This window comes from Lepus europaeus, chromosome 3, assembly GCF_033115175.1.
Source record: "Lepus europaeus isolate LE1 chromosome 3, mLepTim1.pri, whole genome shotgun sequence".
NCBI lineage: Eukaryota > Metazoa > Chordata > Mammalia > Lagomorpha > Leporidae > Lepus > Lepus europaeus.
Genome location: NC_084829.1, coordinates 24,808,826 through 24,824,675, shown reverse-complemented (window position 1 = coordinate 24,824,675; position 15,850 = coordinate 24,808,826). Strand labels below are relative to the sequence as shown.

Here is a 15,850-nt window from a genome sequence, read left to right as displayed (position 1 = left end):
TGCTCCACATCGTGGGTTTTATAGCTAAAACTATGTTTTAATGAGGTTTTCCTGCTATATCAGTTACTAACTATTTAAAAGTGTGATACTTATAAAGAGTTTGTAAGCAAGTAAGCTTAGATTATTATGTACGGTGGTTACTTCTGTGAAGATTAAAAAAACATGAGGTATGCAAAATGCTTAGTTCGAACACCATGCCAGGCACACAATGGATAGTCAAATATGACATTTTATCTCCAAACTCCTTACAATGGAGGGAGCACTCACTTTATTATTTTAAACTTCAGAAGACACTTTAAGAAAACAATGCTCTGCCTCCAAGTGTACCCTTGTTAACAAATCTTTTGTAAGAGTTTGGGTTTTCCTTGGTGATGTAAAAACAAGATTTCTTCTCTCACATGTGCTCATTGGTTGAGTTTTAGATCCTCAAGGCTTGTCTAATATGACTGTAGACTCTTCAAGACTCAGTAGGATTGAGTATTTTATCAGCTGCTTGGATTTTAAATAGTTTTGGTCCCTTGCACCTTAAGGTCCCAGGGAATCGTGCTGAGGTCCTCTTGATGCGTGAGGCAAATGCTTTTCTCTTGGATTTGTGGGTGACCAGCAGGCTTGCCTGAGCTACTACTGATGCAAAGGAGTTGACATGTCAAATTTGAAAATGAAAACTTAGACCAGCATTTTCTTGGATACAGTTCAGGAAGGTTGCATGCCTTTGGTTTGTTTTGATTAAATTCCGAGGTGGTAAAATCATCTGACTATTAAAAATGATTAATTGCTTTGTTTTTTACTGAGAAGGTAATGGTTCCAGATTTGCAAGTTTGAATGCATTTTGCAATTGGACAATGAAACATGAGCAATTGTTACTGTGATTTAATCTTTAGGGGAGGAGAGCAGGTTACCTGGTGACATCACTGTGAAATATTTCAGGAAGCATTTCTTTAGAGACGTGCAGTTTTCCAAAACTGAATGACTAGAAAATAGAATTGTTAACCTATATGGCTAAAACAAAGTAAACACTAGAAAATATAAAAAGCAGAGACTTTATACATCCCATTCCTTCATTATAATCCAGTTAAATTAGAAATCAGCACCAAACATGTGACCCAAAGACCCAACTCCTTGGAAATTAAACTTATTATTATAAAATAACCTGAAAGCATGTCATTGTAAAAAATTAAAGAAGGGCCAGTTCTGCGGCGTAGTGGGTAAAGCTGGTGCCTGTGGCACTGGCATCCCATATGGGCGCCAATTTGAGTTCCTGCTGCTCCACTTCTGATCTGGCTCTCTGTTATGACCTGGGAAAGCAGTGGAAGATGGCCCAAGTGCTTGGGCCTCTGCACCTGCATGCGAGAGCTAGAAGAAGCTCAGATCGGCCCAGCTCCGGACGTTGGGGTCATTTGGGGAGTGAACCAGTGGATGGAAGACCTCTTTGTCTCTCTGCTTCTCTGTAACTCTTCCTTTCAAATAAATGTATAAATCTTTAAAAAAAATAAAGAATAAGAAAGGAAGGAGAAAGGAGGATTGGGAGTGTGGGTGGGAAGGAGGGTGGTTTGGGAAGTATCACTATGCTCCTAAATCTGTATATATAAAATACATGAAATTTGATTCACCTTATATAAATAAAAATTATTAAAAAAAACACTCTCCAAGATAAACCTTTGGTTAAACAGAATAATCAAAGATAAATGGTAGATTCTTTGGAGAGCAGTAAGAAAATATACTTCATACGCAAATCTTTGGGGCACAGCATGTATCCAAAACTGTAGACAGAGAAAACTTATGACATAGATATCTCTCTCTCTCTCTCTCTTTTTTTTTTTTTTGGACAGGCAGAGTGGACAGTGGGAGAAAGACAGAGAGAAAGGTCTTCCTTTGCCGTTGGTTCACCCTCCAATGGCCGCTGTGGCTGGTGCGCTGCGGCCGGCGCACCGCGCTGATCCGAGGGCAGGAGCCAGGTGCTTCCTCCTGGTCTCCCATGGGGTGCAGGGCCCAAGCACTTGGGCCATCCTCCACTGCACTCCCTGGCCACAGCAGAGAGCTGGCCTAGAAGAGGAGCGACTGGGACAGAATCCAGCGCCCTTACCGGGACTAGAACCCGGTGTGCTGGTGCTGCAGGCGGAGGATTAGCCTAATGAGCCCCGGCGCTGGCCAACATAAATATCTCTATTCTTCCTGAAGAAAAGACCAAGAAAATGCCCGCTGCCCTCAAATAAAAGACAGACAAAAAAAAAAAAAAAAAAAAGCCAGCTTCCCCACCCACAAACTGATGAAGTTAGAAGTTGGAATTAATACAATAGAAAAAAGTGTCAACAGGCAAAATAAGACAAAATACAGGAAAAAGAGAATAAAAGTATACAATATTAGGAATGAGAAAACAGAAAACCACAGATGAAGGGAAGATGAAAAGAATTACACATGAAGAGCAGATGTAAAATTTCATGAAAATGAATTTTGAAACTTAGAGGAAATAGATAATTAATAATCAAAATAAAAATGACTCAGGAAATTCAAAGAGAAATTATTATAGAAGTCCAATTGGTGACTCTTGTTTTCTTTCTTTCTTTCTTTTTTTAAAGATTTATTTATTTATGTTGCAAGTTGGAGTGATTGAGACAGTGTGTATGTGGGGGGAGAGAGAGAGAGAGAGAGAGAGAGAGAGAGAGAGAGAAAGAGAGAGAGAGGGAGAGAGACAGGGAGAGAGAGAATTTTCCATCTGCTGGTTCACTCTGTAGATTGCTGCAATGGCCAGAGCTGGACCAGGCTGAATTAAGGAGCCAGAGCTTCATCTGGGTCCTTCATGTGGGTGGTAGGAGCCCAAATACTTGGGTCATCTTTCACTGCTTTTTCCAGGTTATTAGCAGGGAGCTGGATGGGAAGTGGAGCAGCTGGAACATGAACCAATACCCATACGGGATGCTGGCATGCCAGGCATCAGCTGTACCTGCTACACCACAAAGCTGGCCTTGGTGCCTCTTCTTTTATTCCATTTGATGTTTACCCTGGGTTTTTTGTTTTGCTTCATTTATTTGTTTACTTTTTTATACTTTTAAAAAAAGATTTAATTATTTGAAAGTCAGAGTTACTCAGAGAGAGAAGGAGAAGCAGACAGAGAGAGGTCTTCCATCCGTTGATGCACTCCCCAGATAGCCACAATAGCCAGAACTGGGCCAATCCAAGCCAGGAACCAGGAATTCTTCCGAGTCTCCCACACGGGTGCAGGGGCTGTAGGACTTGGACCATCTTCCACTGCTTTCCTAGGCCATAGCAGAGAGCTGGATCAGAAGTGGAGCAGCCAGGACTCGATCCACCACCCATATGGGATGACGGCACTGCAGGGGGCGTCTTTACCCATTATGCCACAGTGCTGGCCCCTTGTTTATTTGCTTTTAAGGAAGCAGTATTATTTAACAATGCCTTTACATGAGACAAGGTGGTTTGTATGCCAGATTTTACTGTGGTATTGTCTAATGGTGTGTAAGATGGTATATTGTGAAGAGTGTATTTTACCTGTGTTAAATATGAAAAATGATGAGTATCACCCTGCTTTTGCCCCAGTTCTCTCCAAATGCAAGTAACTTACATCTTCCTTTAAAGAACAGCATGCAACACACTTATTGATAAAATGGACTTTGTTCCTACCTTCTTGGCTAAGGCTAACTCCTCCCAGTCTAGATGATGGTGGGAGAAGTACTTGATGTTGCTATCCTGTTAGCTACCTGGTGTGTCAGTCAGTTGTGCCTTAACCCCCACCTCTGAGACCTGCAAAAAGCTCGCAATTAATTGCGTGGTTGATTGTTGTTGAGGCCAGGTGAATGGGAAATCTGATTGCTATCAGTACAGTTTTTTTTTCTCTATATTTATTTATTTATATTTCATTTAATTTGTTTGTATTGTTTAAGAACTTTAAATTTTAGTTTGTAATCATTCTTTTGGGCAGAAAATGAGCTAAAAGAGAGAAAGGGTAACGAAAAATTAAGCATTAAATTTATTTTTCTCAAGGAAGTTGATGATGCGTGTGTAATATACAGATCTACTAAAATATTATCAGTATCTACTTCAAAGGTTTGTCATTATTTAAGAATACTTTGCCCAAAGACGATGATTTAACACATTCAGCTGCAGTAGGTGTCGTTACATTTTGTTCTGTGAATGTGAGTATTCATTTAGATCAAATGAATCTTCTAAATCTCATTAACCCATTTTCCATTTTGCTTCCTTATGAATATAAGGAAAGTGAAATAATAGTTGTTAATGTGGTGGATTCCATTAGTATAAAAGGAATTTGCATGCAGTTAAATTTTTCTAGTATTATGTCAATATTACCAGATTCTTCAAACAGAAATTCATTTAAATCTATTACCTGATTGTTTTATTTTCACCTAATTTATGGAATAAAAGTAAAACTTTAAGGAAAATTACTCTACCAAAGTTTAAATATTTAATATTCCAGAGATTCTATTATAAATTTGGCTAAAATTTATCATAAAAAATAAAATTGATGTTTTCATTGTGATAAGAGATATAACACAATTTGTGATAAAATTTACATAGCAAAAGATCTCAACCATTTTAAGTGTATAGTTTGATGGCTTTTAGTAGATATATAGGCTTATATAACTATCATTAGCATCCCATTTGAGAATACTTCTATCAGCCAGAAAAATTCTGATGTCCACTTGTAGCCAATCCTCATTTTCACATCTAGCCCTAGGCAACCACTGGAAATGATTTATTTCTCAGTGAAAATGCAAGCAAAGATTTTGGTGGCAAGATGTCAGAATATAAGCATATATATTACATATATATTATGTATGTTAGTATTGTATTAGTGGGTACTTCAACACTTAAAGACACACACACACACACACACACATATATATATGCCTACCAGAAAGAAAATCCATGAAGTGGAAATTTGCACATGCAATTTATTTCTTTTAAACAAATTGTGGTAGAAATAGTCAATGTGGTAGAAATAGTCAATGTTTACAAATATTTTTCTATATACTCCAAGTAATTGAATTGCAATATTTTTGCAATGAAGTTGATATTGAATGTGAAAATCCTCTAACATGCAGAATGTGTTTTTTCTCTTTGCAGACTATTTTTTTTTGTTTATTTATTTGACAGGTAGAGTTATAGACAGTGAGAGAAAGAGACAGAGAGAAAGATCTTCCTTCCATTGATTCACTCCCCAATTGGCCACTACGGCCAGCGCTGCGCGGATCTGAAGCCAGGAGCCAGGTGCTTCCTCCTGGTCTCCCATGCAGGTGCAGGGGCCCAAGCACTTGGGCCATCCTCCACTGCCCTCCCAGGCCACAGCAGAGAGCTGGACTGGAAGAGGAGCAACTGGGACCAGAACCAGCGCCCATATGGGATGCTTGTGCCTCAGGCGGAGGATTAACCAAGTGAGCCATGGTGCCGGCCCCCATCTCTTTGCAGACTATTAACCAATCAGATTTGAGAAATGTTTTGGATCTTTGAACTACTTTGTAAATCAGTGCCCATTGATATTACTAATTTTTTTTTTTTTTTTGCTTTTGAAAAGGAATCCTCTAAATTTTGGTTGTATATTGTTTGAAATAAATTGGAAATTTGTAATCAAGGTAAGCAGGCAGAGTATTCAGCTTTTGAAGAATTATATATTATAGTCATGGAAAGCAAAGTTGGCAAACAAAGCTCTAGAACTTATTCTTACAAATATAAGATAGGACTTTAAATGATAAGCACTTAATAAGCAGGATTTAATGTTAAAATTTTATAGTTGCATTTGGAATATCTATCTGGACTTGCGGAAAGAATCTTTTGATGGACCTACTATTTTAAATATGATATAGCTATCTCTCTCTCTTTTAAGATTTATTTATTAATTTGAAAATAAGTTACAGAGAAAGAGAGAAAGAGACAGAGAAAGATCTTCCATCCACTGGTTCTCTCCCCAAAGGACCATAACAACCAGGACTGGGCCAGGCTGAAGCCAGGACCAGGAACTTCATTTGGGTCTCCCACATAGGTGCTGGGGCTAGCTCTTGGGGCATTTTCTGCTGCTTTTCTAAGGGCATTAGTAGGCAGTTAGATCAGAAGTGGAGCAGCTAGGACTTGAATTTGCACCCATATGGGATGCCAGATCTCTCGAGGCAGCTTAAGCTGCTGTGCCACAATGCCGGTCCTTGCTATCTTCTTCTTCTTTTTTTTAAACCAGATTTCTGTAAGCAAAATATGCTATGTTTTGAAATACTTTGGCTTAAGTATTTATATAGCTCAATACAGAAATAGGAAAATTAGAAATAAACTACATTTAGCCTAGCACTTATGTCGCTGGGTAGGATGTCTGAATCTCACATCAGAGTTTCCGGGTTCAATCCCCAGCTCTAGGTCCTGATTCCCGTTTCCCTCTAATGCAGAACCTGGAAGGCAGTAGTGATGGCTCACATAGCTGGATTCCTGCTCGGGATTGTGTTCCTGGTTCCCATCTTCAGCTGGAGTGTAGTCCTGGCCATACCAGAAATTTTGGAGTGAGCCAGTGAAGGAGAGCTCTGTATGTCTATCTGTTTCTCTCTGTCTCTTTGCCTCTCCAATAAATAAAATTAAAAAAAAAAATTAAAAGATCAATATCAGGTAATCATATCAATAGTTACTGAAAAATCATTTGATCAAGCTCAGTATTATTCCTGATAAAACTCTTAAGGAGTAGCAGAAAGAAATCCTTTAAATGTAATAAAGACCATTTGTTAAAAAATAAACAAGCCCTTCATTATAAATGATGAAATAATATAATCAGCTAAATAAAAATCTAGACCAGAATGCCCATGATCAGAAATTTTGTTCATTTTAATTTATTATCCTTTGTTATTGTTATTTTTCTAGCAGATGCAATAAGACAAGAAGTTATATTGTTGCTATAAATAAAAACATCTTTTCTTGGTTGCTGATATGATTATATACACATCCCCAAACATGAGGCTGAGTCTAAATAAAACCACTCTAGTAAATAATATTTGGGGGAGATGTCTGGATGCAAGATAAATGTAAAAATTGAAATCTTTTATCTATTTTTCCAATAAACACTAAGAAATAGGAGAAAATGTTCCCTTAAGTAATATAATATTCATATGTATAAAAGTGTATGCAATATATACATTTCTTATAGTTCAGAGCTATAGTATCTACTTGGGTTTTCAAAAATTATATTAAATAATCATAAAAATTTATATTAATAAAATATAATATACTGTAATGACAGTATAATAGAGATAGTATTGGTCTAACAATAAACAAATAAATGTTGGAACAGAATAGATTAAAAGATAAATATTTCAGAATGATTACTTCAGAATAGAGATAACTTAATTTTTGATATCTGTTGCAGTCCAATTCAGTGGAAAAATCATGGATTGGTTAATAAATTATTCTAGCATAAGTGGTTCCCTGTTTATAATGCAACTAATTCAGAACTTGATTGACTACTAACAAAATTAAAAACAAAACATTGGACTTTTCAGAAGAAAATCTAGGAAAACATACATATAAAATCTAAAGACTGGGAAAGCTTTCTTAATACCAGAAACCTCAGACAGCCAACTCTCATGAGGAAATTCTGAGGAGGGTGTGGGGGACTTGAAGTCACTGGTGGTAAGGGTAGGAGGTGCTAGACCTTGCCAGTGTAGGGGATTTTTCTCTCTTGTAGGGTACAGGATTGACTTTCTCCCCATGGAGGCACCTGTGTTCCTCCATCCTACATGTCTCTCCTCCACTCCATTTTCTTCATCCAGTCCTGGCTTCTATACTTTATTTTTGGTTCTTCAATATTTTGAAGATGTAGTATCTGTTAGCTCCATCTGGCTCCTGGTTTACTAAGGGACTTGGTGATTGTGCAGGAAGAGGGAGGAGATGGTGGAGAAGGACAAGGCAGGAAAAGAAGGGTATCATCCAGCTACATGGCAGGGAAAACCCAAGTTTTTAGGATACCTTTTAAAAAAAGTCCCACTGGGAAATTACCATCTATACTATACTGTCTCTGAAAGGTGGCTTATTTGCAAGAATAAAATTCCATATCCATCAAGCCAAGAAATGTTTTGCCTTTCAGTGGAAGCCTTGGCATCTATGTTGGATATGGATGCACAGGACTGAGTGTTGGATTTTCTGTAGACCAGTTTGTGTGTTGGTTGGTATGATGACTCTGGGAACACTGGGGATTTTTTTATTTATTGATTGTCTCATGCAGGAATTTGGAGATAAAACATTAGAAGGATTAATAGAAACCTTGCAAACACAAGGATTCTCAAGAGTATTTCATCTGGCTCTCTGGTGCAGAATCTTAATTCAGGGCTAATGCAGAGTCATTTTTTCTGGAATGAGTTAGGTGCTTCTGACCTCCATTTTCTCACTGACCCTACATCCCGGCTTCCTGGAGCTGTCATATGGGATGATAGAGCCTCAGGCACCTGAATCCCCAGGAGACCTGCTCTCTGATCCAGCCCTCTCTCCCAAATCATGTGGGCTTTTCTGTGGCATAATGACAATGGCAACTAGAAGCTCTTTTGGTCAAGGGTTTCTTGTAGGGACCCAACTGGTTTCAACTTGCTCTGAGAAGTGCTGAGATGCCTCTTGTATGTATGAAAGAGAAACAGAATAACATGTCTCCAACTTTGTCAGATTTTGTTATCTGACATAACTGGAGGATGACTTCTGGGTCACACATTGACTTTCCATGCAGTTTGTCTGTTCTTTGCCATGCCACCCAGAATGTATTTTTGACCTAAAATCTATCATATGTTTTATAATATTCATATAAGTCTTATTATTAGTCTTATTTTGAATTGTGTTATACTCTTGGTTGTATGTACAGTGCACTCAATAAATGTTGAAAGGATGAGTAAGATGAACCTCATTAGATGTCACAGAAAACACAAATGAAATTGTAGATGTTTGGAAATGAGAAGTGACCAAACTCTCAGGGTAGAACACTATGACCTTTGCCTTCTATCTTTTCTGGTGCAGCAAGAATTGTACTTTTTGAAGAAGCTGCTTTCCCAATACTTGTGTTCTTCCCTCTGGTTTATCAAAACTGAACAATGCACTTAAAAAGTGCATTTTAAAACCACAGGATGCACTTAAAGTGTCATGTCTATGATATGTGTTACTAACTTACATGCTAAGGGGCCAGCAGTGTAGCATAGTGGGTAAAGCCGCTGCCTGCAGTGTCGGCATCCCATATGGTCACCAGTTCAAGTCCTGGCTGCTCCACTTCTGATCCAGCTCTCTGCTATGGCCTGGGAAAGCAGTAGAAGATGGCCCAAGTCCTTGGGCCCCTGCACCCACGTGGGAGACCCGGAAGAAGCTCTTGGCTCCTGGTTTCGGATCGGTGCAGCTCTGGCTGTTGTGGCCAACTGGGGAGTGATCCAGTGGATAGAAGATCTCTCTCTCTCTGCCTCTCCTCTCCCTCTGTAACTCTGACTTTCAAATAAATAAATAAATCCTTAAAAAAAAAAACTTACATGCTAAGGTAGAACAGAAGAGTAATTTCAAGAATGAATTTTGGCCAGCGCCGCGGCTCGCTAGGCTAATCTTCTGCCTGTGGCACCAGCACCCCAGGTTCTAGTCCCGGTTGGGGAGCTGGATTATGTCCCGGTTGCTCCTCTTCCAGTCCAGCTCTCTGCTGTGGCCCGGAAGGCAGTGGAGGATGGCCCAAGTGCTTCGGCCCTGCACGCACATGGGAGACCAGGAGGAAGCACTTGGCTCCTGGCTTCAGATTGGTGCAGCGCCAGCCGTAGTGGCCATTTGAGGGGTGAACCAACAGAAGGAAGACCTTTGTCTCTCTCGCTCACTGTCTAACTCTGCCTGTCAAAAAAAAAAAAAAAAAAAAAAAGAATGAATTTTGACTTTTCTCTTTATTAAAGAGAATAATTTTCTTTTTTTAAAAAAGATTTTATTTTGAGAAGTAGAGTTACAGACAGTGAGAAAAAGAGAGTCAGAAAGATCTTCTATCCACAGGTTCATTCCCCAAATGGCCACAATGGTTAGAGCTGGGCTGATCCCAAGCCAGTATCCAGGAGCTTCTGCTGGGTCTCCCAAGTGGGTGCAGGGGCCCAAGCACTTGAACCAACTTCCACTGCTTTCCCAGGCCATGGCAGAGTGCTTGCTCAGAAGGGGAGCATCCAGGACATGACTTGGCGCCCACATGGAATGCTGGCGCCACAGGTGGATGCCTAGCCCACCATGCCATAGTGCTGGCCTCAGCAATTCTTTCTGAGGTTTATTTTAGGGTTTCTCTTTTACTTACCCTTTAAATAGTGGTATTCCTTTGGATTCACTTTTCTGACCTTTCCCTTTCTTTTCTCTTCCTTTTCCTTTTGCCCCTTAGTTGAACATTGAGTTCCTACTGTGTGTCAGGCCAGGGTCACAGTGCACAGCTGAGCAGGTTGTACATTGCACAATTCTGAGAGGTGGCATTCACTTCCCCACTTTTAAGACTTGAACAGTGTAGGTATTTCTGTCCAACAGGCATAGCACTAGCTACTTTACAATCTTCTCATGTATGCTCACAACAACCTAAGAGATGAATATCATCATTCCCATTTTTTTAAAAAAAGATTTATTTAATTTATTTGAAAGAGTGATAAAGAGTGGGGGACAGAGAGAGAAAAAAAATCTTTTTTTTTTGACAGGCAGAGTTTAGACAGTGAGAGAGAGAGACAGAGAGAAAGGTCTTCCTTCCATTGGTTCACTCCCCAAATGGCCACTACGGCTTGCATGCTGCGCTGATCCGAAGCCAGGAGCCAGGTGCTTCCTCCTGGTCTTTCATGCAGGTGCAGGGCCCAAGCACTTGGGCCTTCCTCCACTGCCTTCCCAGGCCACAGCAGAGAGCTGGACTGGAAGAGGAGCAACCGGGACAGAACCTGGCGCCCCGGGGTACCGGGCATACCGGCCCCGCAGGTGGAGGATTAGCCAAGTGAGCCATGGTGCTGGCCAAAAAATCTTTCATTTGTTGGTTCACTTCCCAAATGGCTGCAATGGTTGGGTCTGGGCCAAGACAAAGCCAAGAGCCTGAATGCCATCTGGTTCTCCCATGTGGGCAGCAGAGACCCAAGTGCTTGGGCCTCTGTGGCCTTCCCAGTGCATTAGCAGGTAGCTGGCTCAGAAGTGGAGCAGTCAGGACTTGAACTGGAGCTCTGATATGGGATGCCAGTATTGCAAACAGTGGCTTAACTCCCTGCTCCTCAATGCCAGCCCTCATGATTCCCATTTTATGGATGAGAAAGTTGAGTTTTAGTTAAGTACCTTGCTTGAGATTATACAGTCATGAGTGAGTGGTAGCGTTTGTCTGGGTCCAAAGCTCTGGGCTTCCCTCCACAGCACGCTCTCCATTGCGGGTGATCCTGGCTTTCAGTAATTTCATCCATGACCACCCCCTAAATGATGGCCATTCCCAAATGGCCCTCATGTCAGATCTCTCTCTGTTGACTGCCTACTAGACCAGTTTTCCAGTATGCCCCAGAGATACCTCTGTTTCTGCAGGATTTAAATGCAATCACCATCATTTTGCTTGCTTCTGTGTGTCCTTATTTTTCACTCTTAGAGGTGCCAATGGCCTGGGCTTTTCTTTCTCTGTCATCCCTCCCATCCAATTAGATACCAACTCCCATAACTTCTGTTTCTGAAATCTATTTTCATTTGTTCCTTTCCTTTAAAATATTTTATATTATTTACTTTTATTTATTTGAAAGAGAGAGAGAGAGAGAGAGAGAGAGAGAGAGAGAAAGAGAGATCTTTCATCTGCTAGTTCACTCCCAGAAGGTTGAGCTGGGCTGAAGCCAGCAGCCCAGAACACAATCCGTATCTCCCAAGTGAGTGGCAGGGCCCAGACTACTTGAGTCTTTGCTGCTGCCTCCCAGGGTGCACATTAGCAGGAAGCTGGAGCTAGAACTGGAACCCAGGCACTCTGATGTTGGGTGTGGGCATCCCAAGTGGGCCGAATGCCTGCCACTTTATTTGTCTTTAATTTTTTTATCCCTTCCTTTCCATGCCCATGTCACTCAGAGCCTCATTCTTTTATTGTGAACACATCTACTCTGTCTGAATTATGAAAAGCCTCACCTGAACTCTCATATTTGTTTTTGCAGTGATTGTTCTGCCTGTTCACCCTTCTCTACCTTCTCCACTCATTTCCTGGAAAACTCAGATTTATATCACCCTGTAGAGGAAGCCTTCTCTGAATCTGTTCATCAGTTCCCTTCCTTTGGTTAAACTATTTGTCTCTGTGTTCCCATGGCACACCGTGCTTCAGTCTATCCTGTTGCTCATCACAGTACCCTGGTAACTGATGTGCTTGTCTCCCTCCTGCCCTGGACTGGAGGGTCCTTGAGGACAGGGACTGCATGTAAGCTACCTTCACCTTCGTGTTCCAGGGCAGCTTCTATGGAAGGAAATCAATCAATGCTCAAGAGAATGAATATTCATTCACCCCAGGGACAACTTAGGCAGATCAGAAAGATTGTTCCCATAATACTACAGCATTCCCCATGTTGATTTAGTCTTATTAAATTTTGCCTGCAGTTTTTATATGTTTGCATGGTTGGAGATACTCAATGATGCTATTTGCTTATACAAAATATTCGTGACAACAGGTAGCCCGATTGTTGCTTAACTTGTGTTTTCATTCATGTTGGCAGCAGCTTTTTCCCTGTCCTGCTGACAGAGATTATAGCTTAATTGCATGGTAATTTAAAAAGTGGACTCTGTGTTGAACTTTGGTTTAAGGCTCTGAAGATTTACATCCCCACTAATGAATAAACTGACCTCTTCCAAGGTGCTTTATTTATCTTTCCTGGTGCCTGTAGGTCAGCAGTGGCTAGTAGGCCAAGGAAGTTCTTTAAGGTAGGTCATCTCAGAACCTAGGGCATTGCTCAACTTGAAGTTCGGCGTGTTGGGGCGGCGGCTTTCCTTGACATGCACCTTTCTCGAGTTCCGGCTCCTTGTCCAGCTCCTTCGCTCTCTGGTTTGGGCCAATCACTTAAGTCACCCTGGACATCAGTTTCCTCATCTTTAAAATTAGGTGTTTGAACTTAAAAAGCTCAAAGGACTTTTGAAGCTCAAATATCCTTTGATTTTATTACCTTGGGTCCCTGTTGTGTGTTCTCGCTGCCTTCTCTCCCCCACCAGTGGGCTGGTCCTCCAGCGTGCGCTAGCATCACACACATAGTTCCACTCGTGTCTCCCGCCCTTCGCTTTGACCTAGAGGTTTGCCTCCACAAAAGCTGAGAACCAGTTTGCTTGTGTAGTTTGGAAGAGTGCCTGCTGCTACTACTTCACTGGCAGGCACGGATCTCCCCCACAAAGGACTTGTGAATCCTTTCTTTTATAGGAAGCCTGATCCAGACGGTGGACGCAAAAGGAGAGAGAGTGAGTTGCAGGCAGACTCTTTTGTCGGAGAAGGGACATTGGACGTGGCAGCGTTGAACAGATGTGGGCTGTGATTGTGACCTAGGACGGGGTGGGTTGTGAGGAGTGAGTGAGTACGTCATCTGTTAAAAATATCGCGGCGCGTATTAAGTGTTGGAGGTTTTGCAGTGAGGAAGGCATGTGGTAGTATCTCACAGCATCTGGCTTTCTCTTTCTTTAACTGCTGAGCAACCAGTTCAGTTACCGTGCGTTTCCCCACATAATGTGTTGACAAAGCACTCCAGTGGAAATCATTGTTTCCTAAAAAACATGCCCGTGTCTTAGGAGGGAAACAAACACCCTCCCTGACTGGATGGGCTTGCTTTCTAATTTTATCACTAGACGCAAAAGGATGGATCAGGTACCATCTGTTTTTTGCGATGTGCTTGGGAAGTGTTTCTATAATAAACAGTTTTCTGGCGAGGTGGCTAGGCGGGTCTGGAGTGTTATAGAAAGGAGACTTCGGGAGCTGGGAGAAGAAGGTGCCTGGGAAGATGTGTACAGAGAAGCGGCAAGCGCTGGGGACCAAGAGGCTGGGTAGGACGGAGGGCACCAGGGCTGCGGCCCGGGGACCCTGCTCCGGACGCCCCGGGGAGGACTGGATCTCCCGTTGCTGGTGGCGGCTGGGCTCGGACAGGGTTAAGGCCATCACCTGCAGCTGAAGTGCGACCCAGATGGGAAGTAGGAAGTGCGGCGCCCCAGCTTCCTGTATAAATAAACCGCGGCTCCCGGCTCCGGGCTCCCGGCGAGCTGCGCCCCACGCCCGCCCGCTGGCTGTGCCCGGTTCGCGGGCACCGCAGCTGCCCGTCAAGCCGAGGGGGCGGAGAGGGACTCCTCCTCCTCCGACCCGTCGGTCTGGGAGTGGCAGCGCTGGTGCAGCCCCGGCCAAGTGCAGAGCTGTCAGCCCCGAGCCCGGAGCCCCGAAGAGACGGAGACGGCCCCTCCTCCGCGGCGTGCGAGCGGCAGGGGCTGGCGGCGCGCGCGGACCGGGCTGCTGAGCGGCCGCCGGGGACAACGCGGCCCTCCTGCCAGGTAGGCTGCTCGAGCGCTGTGCGCTGCAGGCTGCCAGACCACGACAGGCGGAGGACCCGGGAGACTGGCCCGGCCACCGCCGGGGCCGAGGGCTCTAGCTCTGCCTCCACTGCTCAAGCCATGCAGAACTGAATCCATTCTGAATGCCTCCGACACCTGTTAACTTTTAAAAATAGATGCCTTTGGAAAGGTAAGAAGAAACTCGTTTTGTCTCTAACAAAGCAATAGGTACAGAAGGTATCATGAACTTGAAGATTGGACCAAACCTCCCCGTGTCTTAAGGGGAGACCAGAAGTTGGCATTGTCTAGGATGTCTACCTTCTGTTATTTGGAAATGTATAGCAATATGTTGACACACATGGCTATGAATAAGATGTTATGTTAACCGTGGGATCTGGGCCATACAGTACAGTGATTATTTTATCAGATAATTGCTGATAAAACAGAATGAAACTCTGATCCTATTCTCAAGTTTAAGTTAAAGTGAAACTGACTGGTGTTTCAACAGGGAAAGGGGATCTTTTGCTTAACCCTTCTAGGGTATCCCTTTTGCTTTTCTTACTGGTTTCAGAGATTCTATTGTCAGTCTACTCCTAGTGCGTACAGGGGGGTACCTCCAAAAGTTCATGGAAATGTATATTGTGGAAAATTACATATGAATTTCAAAAACTTTTGCACCAAAATAAAATCTTTTAATTCCATTTTCCACGAGCTTTTTGAAGGACCCTGTACTTCTCACATGTAGATTTTTCAGAAATAAAGTCTGCACTCTGGGAAAATGTTCTCTTTCCTCATGTTTTTCCACTGCAGACTGTCAGTTTCTTATTTCTTTTTTTGTCACATGTATCCTACTCAGACAGTTGCCGGGGCTCCCAATAGAATTTGCAAGTGTTCTTCTGGTTTGATGTATCTGGGTGTTTATTGGAGCATTGAGAGGTATGAGATAAGGGATAATATATCTAACCTTTCTGAAACAGCAAATTAGGGGTGTCCATGCCCAGAAGCAAAATAAGTGAACTTGGGGATGACTCAGTTTTTAGGGTGTGGGTTCAGAGGCAAAAGGAGCCCAGGCAGTCTTAACTGAGTTCCTGACTAATTGAAGTATCTGCTGCTGCGGCTTTCGCCCAGATGAGGCTGCTGGCCTTCCGTCCCTCTCACATCTAATTCCTTTGCAGGTTCCTCTGCCTTCCAGCTCTCTCTCCTTCTCAACTTGAGTCCTTTTCATGGATAGCGGTCTCATAAGTCTCTAAGACTGTCTTGAGGGGAGTGGTGCAGAAAAAGCAAGAAATCCACAGCAGATCCCCAAAACCACTTGGAAATAATTCTCTTATGAAATCCAAGGCTGTGGTTGCACGTAACGCCTGCCCTGCCCTTGCAC

General features: G+C 42.5%; 1 protein-coding gene across 4 annotated transcripts in view; it reads left to right on the top strand.

Moving 5' to 3' along the window:
• The window catches only part of RNF144B (ring finger protein 144B), a 149,850-nt gene that overhangs the window by 40,006 nt on the left and 93,994 nt on the right, over positions 1 to 15,850 (top strand). The window contains exon 1 of one of the 4 annotated variants that reach the window (XM_062185378.1): positions 14,341 to 14,472. The exons of 2 other annotated variants lie outside the window; for them this stretch is intronic. The gene's annotated coding sequence lies outside the window, so the exon portion shown is untranslated. One more of the 4 variants, XM_062185374.1, reaches the window with a different exon arrangement.